This window comes from Myotis yumanensis, unplaced genomic scaffold (genome assembly GCF_028538775.1).
Source record: "Myotis yumanensis isolate MYYU_CA2020_CCGP unplaced genomic scaffold, mMyoYum1.0.hap1 SCAF_3, whole genome shotgun sequence".
Classification (NCBI taxonomy): domain Eukaryota; kingdom Metazoa; phylum Chordata; class Mammalia; order Chiroptera; family Vespertilionidae; genus Myotis; species Myotis yumanensis.
The window spans coordinates 108,937,178-108,950,086 of NW_027223754.1; the positions used below are offsets into that span (position 1 = coordinate 108,937,178).

A 12,909-nucleotide genomic window follows, 5' to 3' on the forward strand; every position below is an offset into this window, starting at 1 on the left:
GTAATACTTAAATACTGATTTTCTGAAAGTTTTTATCTGGAAATTTATCTGGTAAATTTTCAAATATACGCAAAAGTAGAGAGATAGTACTCCAGGATCACATCGAGCCTCAATAGTGATCAAATGCGAGCATGTCTTGTTCTGTTTATGCCCCACCAAGTCTTCCATACCAGATGGTTTTTGCTTGTTGTTTTTTTTCTCATTAAACTTTGTTATTTTAATGGGTCTCAAAATTTTGACAGATTTTTGGTCCTATTGTTTCCATTAAAAAGTACTGATTTTAAAAACTAATAACTTAAAAATGCCACGCACACAAAAGAAACAAATGGCCCATAGAACATCCTCCTTTCCTTCTGAAGGTTTTCCGATGCATTATAATCATTAACCAGTCTTTTACTATTAAACTTAAATGGCCAATTGAGACGCACAGTTCTGAGGCCGTTCTTCCACCACTGATTAAGACTGGGGTGGCAGGTGTTGGGGATAATGTTCATTTAGCCTTCTGAGCTTTCTGGGCAGACTTGGTGACTTTGCCAGATCCAGTTGCCTTTTTGTCCACGGCTTTGATGACACCCACAGCAACTGTCTGTCTCATGTCACGAACAGCAGAACGGCCCAGAGGAGGGTAGTTAGAGAAGCTCTCAACACACATGGCCTTTCCAGGAATCATATCAACGATGGTGGCATCACCAGATTTCAAAAACTTAGGGCCATCTTCCAGCTTTTTCCCAGAATGACGGCCAATCTTCTTCTTCAGGTCAGCAAATCTGCAAGCAATGTGAGCTGTGTGACAATCCAGCACAGGTGCATATTCAGCACTGATCTGGCCTGGGTGGTTCAGGATAATTACCTGAGTTGTGAAGCCAGCTACTTACCCTGGTGGGTCATTTTTGCTGTCACCAGCCACACTGCCACGGTGAACATCTTTGACAGACAGGTTCTTGGCGTTGAAGCCCACATGGTCCCCAGGAAGAGCTTCACTCAAAGCTTCCTGGTGCATTTCAACAGACTTTACTTCAGTTGTAACGTTGACTGGAGCAAAGGTAACCACCATGCTGAGCTTGAGAACACCAGTCTCCACTCAGCCCACAGGGACAGTACCAATACCACCAATTCTATAGACATCCTGGAGGGGCAGACGCAGGGGCTTGTCAATTGGACGAGTTGGTGGCAGGATGCAATCCAGAGCTTCAAGCAGTGTGGTTCCACTGGCATTGCCATCTTTAGGGGTGACCTTCCATCCCTTGAACCAAGGCATATTAGCACTTAGTTCCAGCATGTTGTCACTATTCCAACCAGAAATTGGCACAAATGCTACTGTGTCAGGGTTGTAGCCAATTTTCTTAATGTAGGTGCTGACTTATTTAACAATTTCCTCATATCTTTTCTGGCTGTAAGGTGGCTCAGTGGAATCCATTTTGTTAACACCAACAATCAGCTGTTTCACACCCAGTGTGTAGGCCAGAAGAAGATACCTGTCCATTCTTGGAGATACCTGCTTCAAATTCACCAACACCAGCAACAACAATCAGGACAGCACAGTCAGCCTCAGATGTGACTGTAATCATTTTTTGATGAAGTCTCTGTGCCCTGTGGCATCAATGAAGGTCACATAATACTTGCTGGTCTCAAATTTCCACTGGGAGATGTCAATGGTGATACTTTGCTCCCATTCAGCTTTCAGTGTATCCAAGACCCAGGCATACTTCCTCATCTCAGCAGCCTCCTTCTCAAATTTCTCGATGGTTCTTTTGTCGATGCCCCCACATTTGTAGAACAGATGGCCAGTAGTGGTAGACTTCCCGAAATCTACGTGTCCAATGACGACGATGTTGATGTGAGTCTTTTCCTTTCCCATCTTGGGTTTGAGTTAATGGTGGTTTTCATGACACCTGTGTTCTGGCGGCAAACCCATTGTGAAAAAGCCATACCAGATGGTTTTGAAGCAAATCCCAGAAGTAACATCATTTAATCCATACATTTTGTAAAGTATTTCTAAAAGATTTTTTAAAAATATAACCACAACTCTGGCTGGGTAGCTCAGTTGATTAGAGTGTCGCCCTGATAAGCCAAGGTTGCTGTCTTTCTCTTCTCTCTCTCTCTCTCTCTCTCTCTCATCAATTTTAAAAATTTAAAATATAACCATAATACCATTATTACACCTACACTTTTTATTAATATGTTTTTATTGATTTTTAGAGAGAAAGAGGAAGGGAGAGGGAGAGGGATAGAAACATCCATGATAAGAGAGAATCATCCAACCAGCTGCCTCCTGCACGCCCCATATTGGGGATCAAGCCCACAACCTGGGCATGTGCCCCTGACTGGGAATCATACTGATGATCTCTTGGTTTCTGGGTCAACGCTCAACCACTGAGCCACACTGGTCAGGCCTTTGCAAGTTTTTTGATGAATCAAGCAGGTTGTGTGTCCTGTAGAGTTTCTCACCATCTGGACATTGTTAAGTGCAGCTCCACTTAATGTGTCATTTAGCAAGTTTCCTTGGCCCCTTATATGTCCCAGAAATTGGTTGTTAGATTTGGATACCGAATGAGATTTCAGTTTGAAATTTTGAGCAAAAATATGTGGGTGAAAAGGGGCCACATGCTAACCTGACTAGCTCAGGGAAGGCCTGCATGGTGGCCTTGCAAACTCAGAGACCTAAAGTAACCACAAAGGATGGTCTGAAATTAAAATTTTTAAAACTAAAAGCAATTTATGGTGGGTAGTCATGTTCTAGGCTGGCATCTTCCCTGACAAAGGTCACTCTTTACCCTAACTGAGCCTGTCTATTGTCTTTTTGTATCTATAATAACATATCTTTGGATGTCAAAGTAATTTTTCTTTTTCTGGACTCCTCAAAGTATAGGCACTGCTGTGGAGACTACAAATTCCCTCATTATTATTGAGTTAATGGTTGACTGTTAAGAAGTATGTGTCTATCATATTACTTTGTATCCAATCCCAGATGTTTTCCTGCTTTGTCTTCTCCTGCTTCCCTAACCTATCACCAATAGATTTCATATAACTCACATACATCTCCTCTTTTGATTGTAATGTATAAAACAGCGGTTCTCAGCCTGTGGGTTGCGACCCCTTTGGCGGTCGAATGACCCTTTCACAGGGGTCGCCTAAGACCATCCTGCATATCAGATATTTACATTACGATTCATAACAGTAGCAACATTACAGTTATGAAGTAGCAACGAAAATAGTTTTATGGTTGGGTCACAACATGAGGAACTGTATTTAAAGGGCCAGAAGATTGAGAACCACTGGTATAAAATAAGGTGCAGCCCCTAGCTGGTTTGGCTCAATGGATAGAACATCAGCCTATGGACCAAAGTGTCCCGGGTTCAATTCTGGTCAAGGGCACGTACCTCAGTTGCAGGCTCCTCCCCGGCCTGGGTCTTGCTCAGGGCACATGCAGTAGGCAACCAATTGATGTGTTCCTCTCACACTGATATTTCTCTCTGTCTTTCCTTCTCTCTTCCACTTTCTCTAAAAATCAATGGAAAAATAACCCCAAGTGAGGGTTAAAAAATATATAAAAATAAAATAAGGTACAAAACTGCCATTCTTTGAAGCATTATGTCAATCCATTGAAATTTTGCTTCCTGGCAATTGTCGACAGTTTGATTCAATTAAACTCACAAAAATTCTTCACAGGTTTGAATGTTTCTTACATTGATATTTACTTGGTGTAGTGCAGCAGGATTCCAAAGAAGCTTACCCAGGACTACCCTGTGGATCCAGACCTATGAACCAGGAGGTCATGGTGTTAGGATCCAGCAAAGGGCCCATTGAGCCTGCTGGTTCCCCACCTATTGGGTCAACTTGAATGGGTTGTCTCTTGGATCCAGGACCTTTTCTGCTTGTGGTAGAGGGTCTGACTTTGTTTGAGCTGCATTTTTAAATCTTCAATGTGGAACTAAGGTTAAGGGTTGACAGAACCCAGACTAAGGTGAGAAAGGAGGAAAAATGGATGGCTGGTTTTTAACTCTGGCTTTATATATATTTTCAGAAAGGAAGGGTGAGAGAGAAAGAGAGAAACATCAATGATGAGAGAAAATCATTGATTGGCTGCCTCCTGCATGCCCTACACTGGGGATCAAGCCTGCAACCTGAGCATGACTGGAAATTGAACTATGACCTCGAACCATGACCTCCTGGTTCATAGGTCGATGCTCAACCACTGAGCACGCCAGCCAGGCTAAATCTGGCTTTTCAATTAGAATTGCTTTCTGAGAGTCAGCAAAAAACCTTCGTTGTATAAATATGAGTTCTGAACTTATTCAGCTCCGAAAATAAAGGGGCATGTCCTCCCTCCAGCCTGAAGGCCCGGTGTTCTTACGCTACTAAGATTCTTTGTGGAAGGGTCAGAGGTCATTTCTCACATATGTAGGAGCCCTGTAGGGAAATTTCAACTCAACTATATTAAACTTACTGGCTCTTCCGGTGGAGTGCCCATAAGGTTTGGCCAGCCAGCACCCAGAGCCCCCTCTGGTTGTTTTATTTATTTATTTAATATATTTCTATTGATTTCAGAGAGGAAGGGAGAGGGAGAGAGAGACAGAAACATCAGTGATGAAAGAAAATCATTGATCGGCTGCCGCCTGCACACCTCACACTGGGAACTGAGCCTGAAACCCGAACATGTGCCCTGACCGGGAATCAAACCATGACCTCGTGGTTCATAGGTTGATGCTCAACCACTGAGCCACACAGGCCTGGCCCTTCCAGTTGTTTTAGACAGCCGGGAGAGAAATTGAGGCATGTAAGAGGGTTGAATGTGACTTGAGGAGTGAGAGTCTCCTGGAGATCAATGCATAAGCAGCACACTTCAACCCACTACATAACACCCCTAGAAAATTTGCTCAGGCTCTGCAGATATTAAAAAAAACAAAACAAAACACTTAAATTAACATGGGAATTTGTGTCTCCAAGGCTGGGAATTCCCAGACCCAAGCCCTGATTAATATTCCTGAGAGGAAGCCTTTACTTATTCAGAAATGGGAAGATTTACTGGTAACTAGAAAATATCAGCTTAACACTTGGAGTGGGGGAAACGAGTTAAGTCGGCTCGCGTGAATTGCACGTACTCCGCGGGAGCCGTCTTAACTCGGTTCATATAGATTTGCGGTGGAGTGCGGGAAACGTGTAAACTCGGGCCGATTGTAACTGCGTATTACCAAATATTTGTTTGTTTGCCGTTCACAAAGATACCTACCTGCGTATGCGAACCGTTTCATACCCATTGGGGTAATAGGTATCATAAAAATCCCTGATTTTGCGCGGGAAACCTAAATAATTGCCCGCGCCATCTTATATTTTGGCGGGAAATTCACTCCACACCGGAGTGTTAAAATGGCAAAATGCTGTCTTTGGGTGTCTAAATTGATTTTTTGAATGCAAACATTAGAAAAATGTCTAAAATTAAACTAGATAAATGAATGGGAAGCATACCTTGATTTGAAAATTAGAAGCTTCTAAGGAGAGGCACAGGTAAATTTTTTTAAAAAATTTATAAGAAAAAAATTTAGTCCTCGCTGGTTTGGCTCAGTGGATAGAGTGTCAGCCTGTGGACTGAAGGGTCCTGTGTTTGATTCTGGTTAAGGGCACATGCCCGGGTTGTGGGCTCGATCCCCAGTAGGGGGCGTGCAGGAGGCAGCCGAGCAATGATTCTCTCTCATCATTGATGTTTCTATCTCTCTCTCCCTCTCCCTTACTCTCTGAAATCAATAAAAATATATTTAAAAGATTTTAATAAGAAATTTTAGAGACTGTCTCTGAAATATTCTGAAGCTAATAAATGCCTACATCCCATTCTTTCCCCTTCTATATTTCCTCTCCTATCTCCTTACTTAATATGCTTGAAATTACATGGGAAGGTTTGCCAAATAAAAAATCTATTATATAAAAAGCCCGTGGTCATCATGCCATCACACTGTGATGACCGATCAGCAGGAGGCTGAGTGCGCAGGGCGGGCGGGGCTGTGTGCGCAGCGAGGTGCGCACGAGTGGGCAGGGACTTGACTCTGGAGGAGTTGACTGGAGTAGCAGGTGGGTTTTGGGTCCCGCCAGGGCGGCAGCTGCGGGACTCATTCTGGGTCTCACTGAGCTGTGGGACTCTGGGTCCTGGTTTTGTGCGATTTTGCATGCTGGGCCCCTAGTATAAAAATAATAGTCCTGGCCAGTTGCTCAGTAGTTAGAGAGTCAGCCTGTGGACCAAAGTATCCTGGGTTTGATTCCAGATCAAGGGTATGTACTAGGTTGCAGGTTCAATCTCTGGCCCCGGTTGGGGCAGGAGGCAACCAATCAATGTGTCTCTCTCACATCAGTGTTTCTGTCTCTCTCTCCCCTTCCTCCCTGCCTTACACTTTCTAAAAATCAATAGAAAAATATCCTCAGGTGAGGATTAAATAATAATAATAATAATGATGATGCTAGTCCAGCCAATGTGGCTCAGTCATTGAGTGTTGATCCATGAACCAGGAGGTTCGATTCCCAGTTCAATTCCTGGTCAGGATACATGCCAGGGTTTCAGGCTCAATCCCCAGTAGGGGGCATGCAGAGGGCAGCTGATCAATGTTTCTTTCATTACTGATGTTTCTATCTCTCTCTCACTTCCTTCCTCTCTTAAATCAATTAAAAATATCTATAAAAAATAAAATTAATAATAATAACTGTTCTATTTGTGTACATATGTCTTTTATTAAAATTGATGTTCTAAAGATTTCAAACTGCCCTAGGAAGGAACTTATAAAGATTCAAAGCCAAGTTCAAACAAGAAACTCTCAGGGTTAACAGGTGTTTTATCAGTGATACTGGGCAAGCCAAGAGTGATGGTTCCTTGTGGGGGCATCTGACAGTGATACTCCAAATATTTGTGGCCCACACATTGGGAGTATATGAATTATTTCCAATGTTCAGTACACACTTCCAATAAGCTATGTACAGCATTTTAAAAATCTTACATATCATTTTTTATTTATATGTTGAAATTGTGTATTGAATCTATGTCATTTTACAGTGATTATTATTTACCAAAAATTGTCTTAGAATGTTATATCTTACAAAAAAGTAAAGTTCTTTTTTATCAATTGCATTATAATCAAATCTATAACCATGCCACTTTAAGTTTTGTCATTCATAGATAGTCATTGTTATACTCTGATGCATTTACAAATATGTTACATCTTTTGTTTTCCAAATATAAGGAAAAATAAAAGCAGACATTTTGCATTATTATCAACTAGAGGCCCGATGCATGAAATTCATGCAAGGGACTCAGCCCTCGCAGCCCTAGCTTCGTCCGGAAGGTCATCCGGAAGGACGTCTGGAAGGTCGTTTGGCTGTCCAGTCTAATTAGCATATTATGCTTTTATTGTTATAGATTACTCATTAACTAGGTTATAGGGACTGATAAATTAGTAATATTCATTTCACAATACTCCCAGCAGACAAAGACTTCAAAGACCACAACTTACAACCAGGAGATTTTGGTCCACTGAGAAAGACAATTAATTAAAGACTCTCTCCAACAGTGTTAAAAGGGACCTTGCTTTATCAGGTGCCTAACTGCAAATGGACATCAGCGCCTGACTCTGACACTACCCTCCACCTACAATGGAGATCAAAGATTTTTCAAAGATGAGAAGTCACTGACCATGGAGGCAGACAGCTATCCCAAGACTTCAAAAAGGCCTGCATGCTCACAAATTGATGCTGCTCAAAGCTTGTTCCTATATCACCTAATTTTTATTGGTTGAATGTACATTAAATGATTTTATATTGTTATTATCCTCCTTATGGTTTCCTAATGGAAGTAATATGTCTCCCAGACCCTCTCTCTTTTTAGATTTGAAAAATTTAACTTGGAGCCCAAACTGTGTGGCTCAGTGGTTGAACGCGGATCTATGAGCCAGGAGATCACAGTTTGATTCCCTGTCAAGGCGCATGCCCAAGTTTCTGATTTGATTCCCAGTAGGGGGCGTGCAGGACGCAGCCGATCAATGATTCTCTCTCATCATTGATGTTTCTCTCCCTCTCCCTCTCCCTCCCTCTCTGAAATTACAACAACAACAACAAAAGAAACAAACATCAATGATGATGATAGAGAATCATTGATTGGCTGCCTCTTGCACGCCCCCTGCTGGGGATCAAGCCCACAACATGATCATGTGCTCTGACTGGGAATTGAACCAGGACCTCCTAATTCATTGTCCACACTCAAGCACTGAGCCATGCCAGTTGAGCTCACCTTGATGTTTTTTTTCTTTTCTGTTATTTTCTTTTTTAAAAAATCTTTATTGTTGAAAGTATTACATATGTCCCCAATTTTCCCCCACTGACCCTGCCAGCACAATCCCACATCCCACCCCAGGCCTTCACCACCACACTGTCTGCATCATGGGTTATGCATATATGTATACAAGGTCTTTGGTTGATTACCTCCTACCCACTCACCCGCCCCCTCCTTCCTCTAAGATTCCACACTCTGTTCCATGCTTCCACGTCTCTGGATCCACTCTGTTCATCAGTTTATTTTGTTCATTAGATTCCACATATGAGTGAGATCATGTGATACTTGCCTTTCTCTGACTGACTTATTTCACTTAGCATAATACTCTCCAGGTCCCTCCATGCTGTCTCAAAGGGTAAGATATCCTTCTTTTATTTATTTATTTTTTAATTGGTTGAATGTTTTATTTTATTTTTATTTATTTATTTATTTATTTATTTATTTATTTATTTATTTTTACTATAGTTGCAAATATCAAAAATTTCTTTTTTTTTTAAATTTTTCCCTAAAAGTATTACAAAGGGTATTTCATAAGTGTCCTTCCCCCCCGCCCCGCCCTTGATAAACCCCTGCCCTCCCTTACCCCCAAGTGTCTTATGTCCATTAGTTATGCCTATAAGGATGCATACAAGTCCTTCGGTTGATCTCTTACTCCCCTCCCTCCTGTTCCCCTACCCTCCCTGGCCTTCCCACTGCAGTTTGACAATCAGTTTGAGGCAGCCCTGCCTCTGTATCTATTATTGTTCAAAATTTTGTAATGGTCTTTATTATCCATGAATGGGTGAGATCAAGTGGTATTTTTCCTTCATTGACTGGCTTGTTTCACTTAGCATAATGCTCTCCAGTTCCATCCATGCTGTTGCAAATGGTAAGAGTTCCTTCTTTTTTAGAGCAGCATAGTATTCCATCGTGTAGATGTACCACAGTTTTCTAATCCATTCATCTACTGATGGGCACTTAGGCTGTTTCCAGATCTTAGCTATGGTGAATTGTGCTGCTATGAACATAGGGGTGCATATATCCTTTCTGATTGGTGTTTCTGGTTTCTTGGGATATAGTCCTAGAAGTGGGATCACAGGGTCAAATGGGAGTTCCATTTCCAATTTTTTGAGGAAACTCCATACTGTCTTCCATAGTGGCTGCACCAGTCTGCATTCCCACCAGCAGTGCACAAGTGTTCCTTTTTCTCCACATCCTCTCCAGCACTTGTCGTTTGTTGATTTGTTGATGATGGCCATTCTGACAGGTGTGAGATGGTACCTCATTGTTGTTTTGATTTGCATCTCTCGGATGATTAGTGACTTTGAGCACGTTTTCATATGTCTCTTGGCTTTCTGAATGTCCTCTTTTGAAAGGTGTCTATTTAGATCCTTTGCCCATTTTTTGATTGGATTGTTTATCTTCTTTTTGTTAAGTTGTATGAGTTCCCTATAAATTTTGGAGATTAGGCCCTTATCAGATATGACGTTGGCAAATATGTTTTCCCATGCAGTGGGTTTTCTTGTTGTTTTGTTGATGGTTTCTTTTGCTGTGCAGAAGCTTTTTATTTTGATGTAGTCCCATTTGTTCATTTTCTCTTTAGTTTCAACTGCCCTAGGAGCTGTATCAGTGAAGAAATTGCTTTGGCATATGTCTGAGATTTTGTTGCCTTTGTATTCTTCTAGAATTTTTATGGTTTCCTGTCGTACATTTAAGTCCTTTATCCATTTTGAGTTTATTCTTGTGTATGGTGTAAGTTGGTGGTCTAGTTTCATTTTCTTGCATATATCTGTCCAATTTTCCCAACACCATTTATTGAAGAGACTATCTTGGCTCCATTGTATGTTCATGCCTCCTTTGTCAAAAATTAATTGAGCATATTGGTTCGGGCTAATTTCTGGACTCTCTATTCTATTCCACTGATCTATATGTCAGTTCTTGTGCCAGTACCAGGCAGTTTTGAGAACAGTGGCTTTGTAATACAGCTTGATATCTGGCATTGAGATCCCACCTACTTTGTTTTTTCTCAGGATCGCTGCAGCTATTCGGGGTCTTTTTTTATTCCAGATGAATTTTTGGAGAGTTCGTTCTAGATCTTTGAAGAAGGCCATTGGTATTTTAATGGGAAGTGCATTGAATTTATAGATTGCTTTGGGTAGTATGGACATTTTAATGATGTTGATTCTACCAATCCAAGAACATGGTATGTTCTTCCATCTCTTTATGTCTTCCTCTATCTCTTTTTTCAATGTCCTGTAGTTTTCTGAGTAGAGGTCTTTTACCTCTTTAGTTAAGTTTATTCCTAGGTAGCTTAATTTTTTTGGTGCGATGGTAAATGGGATTGTTTTTATAATCTCTCTTTCTGAAAGTTCACTATTGGTGTATAGAAATGCCTCGGATTTCTTGGGGTTAATTTTGTATCCTGCTACATTGCCAAATTCATGTATTAAGTCTAGTAGTTTTTTGATGGAGTCTCTGGGGTTTTGTATGTATAATATCATGTCATCTGCAAATAAGGACAGTTTTACTTCCTCTTTTCCAATTTGGAGGCCTTTTATTTCTTCTTCTTGTCTAATTGCAATGGCTAATACTTCCAGGACTATGTTGAACAGGAGTGGTGAGAGTGGGCATCCCTGTCTTGTTCCTGTTCTTAGGGGAAATGGTGTTAGTTTTTGACCATTGAGTATGATGTTGGCTGTGGGCCTGTCATATATGGCTTTTATTATGTTGAGGTATGATCCTTCTATTCCCACTTTGCTGAGAGTTTTTATCAAAAATGGGTGTTGGATTTTGTCAAATGCTTTTTCTGCATCAATTGATATGACCATGTGGTTTTTTTCTTTCAATTTGTTTATGTGATGTATTACGTTTATTGATTTACGGATGTTGTACCATCCTTGCATCCCTGGGATAAATCCTACTTGGTCATGGTGTATGATCCTTCTGATGTACTGCTGGATCCGATTTGCTAAGATTTTGTTGAGGATTTTGGCATCTATGTTCATGAGGGATATTGGCCTGTAATTCTCTTTCATTGTGTTGTCTTTACCTGGTTTTGGTATTAGGGTGATGCTAGCTTCATAGAATGTGTTTGGAAGTGTTCCATCCTCTTGAACTTTTTGTAGTAATCTGAGGAGGATAGGTTTTAGTTCTTCCTTGAAAGTTTGGTAAAACTCCCCTGAGAAGCTGTCTGGTCCTGGGCTTTTGTTTGCTGGAAACTTTTTGATAACTGCTTCAATTTCTTCCATAGTTATTGGCCTATTGAGATTTTTAGATTCTTCCTGATTGAGTTTTGGAATGTTGTATTTTTCTAGGAATTTGTCCATTTCCTCCAGGTTGTCTAGTTTGTTGGAGTAGAGTTGCCTGTAGTATTGTTTAACAATCATTTGTATTTCTGTGGGGTCTGTTGTTATTTCGCCTCTATCATTTCTGATTTGGTTTATTTGGGACCTCTCTCTTTGCTTCTTGGTGAGCCTGGCTAGGGGTTTGTCAATCTTGTTTATCCTTTCAAAGAACCAGCTCTTGGTTTCATTGATTTTCTGTATTGTTTTTTTGGTCTCTATTTCATTGATTTCTGCTCTAATCTTTATTATCGCCTTCCTTCTGCTCACTCTGGGGTTTTCTTGTTGCTCTCTTTCTAATTCTTTGAGTTGTAGAGTTAGATGATTAACTACCATTTTTTCTTGTTTTTTGAGATAGGCCTGTAGGGCTATAAACTTCCCTCTCAGGACTGCTTTCATTGTGTCCCATAGGTTTTGGATTGTTGTGTTTTCATTGTCATTAGTGTCCAGGATGTTTTTAATTTCTTCTTTGATGTCATTGGTAACCCAATCAATATTTAATAACATGCTATTCAGCTTCCAAGTGTTTGAGTATTTTGGGTTGTTTTTATTGTAGTTTATTTCTAACATTATTCCATCGTGGTCTGAGAAGATGCTTTTTATGATTTCAATCTTCTTGAATTTGTGGAGACTTTGCTTGTGACCCAATATGTGGTCTATTTTTGAATATGTCCCATGAGCACCTGAGAGGAATGTATATTCCATGGCTTTGGGGTGAAGTGTTCTGAAGATGTCAATTAAGTCCACCTGATCTAGTGAGTCATTTAGGATTGCTGTTTCTTTGCTGAGTTTTTGTCTAGCGGATTTATCCAGTGATGTCAGTGGTGTATTAAAGTCCCCTACTATGATTGTATTGTTGTCCATCTCTCCCCTGATATCTTCCAGGAGTTTTCTTATGTATGTCGGTGCTCCTGCATTGGGTGCATATATGTTTATCAGGGTTATATCCTCTTGTTGTATTGATCCCTTTAGTATTATGAAGTGGCCTTCCTTATCTCTTGTTATGGCCTTCACTTTGAGGTCTATTTTGTCGGATATAAGTATTGCTACCCCAGCTTTTTTTTCATTTCCATTTGCCTGAAAGATATTTTTCCATCCCTTCACTTTCAGTCTGTGTGAGTCCCTTCTAATGAGGTGGGTCTCTTGTAGACAGCAAATGTATGGGTCATGTTTTTTTATCCATTCAGCCACTCGATGTCTTTTGATTGGACCATTTAGTCCATTTACATTTAAAGTTATTATTGAAAGGTACTTGTTTGTAGCCATTTCTATTTTTTTGTGGCT

At 40.6% G+C, this 12,909-nt stretch overlaps 1 pseudogene; it reads right to left on the reverse strand.

Moving 5' to 3' along the window:
• Positions 1-381: 381 nt before the first annotated feature.
• LOC139005176 (elongation factor 1-alpha 1 pseudogene) lies at positions 382-1,905 on the reverse strand (annotated as a pseudogene).
• Positions 1,906-12,909: the final 11,004 nt, after the last annotated feature.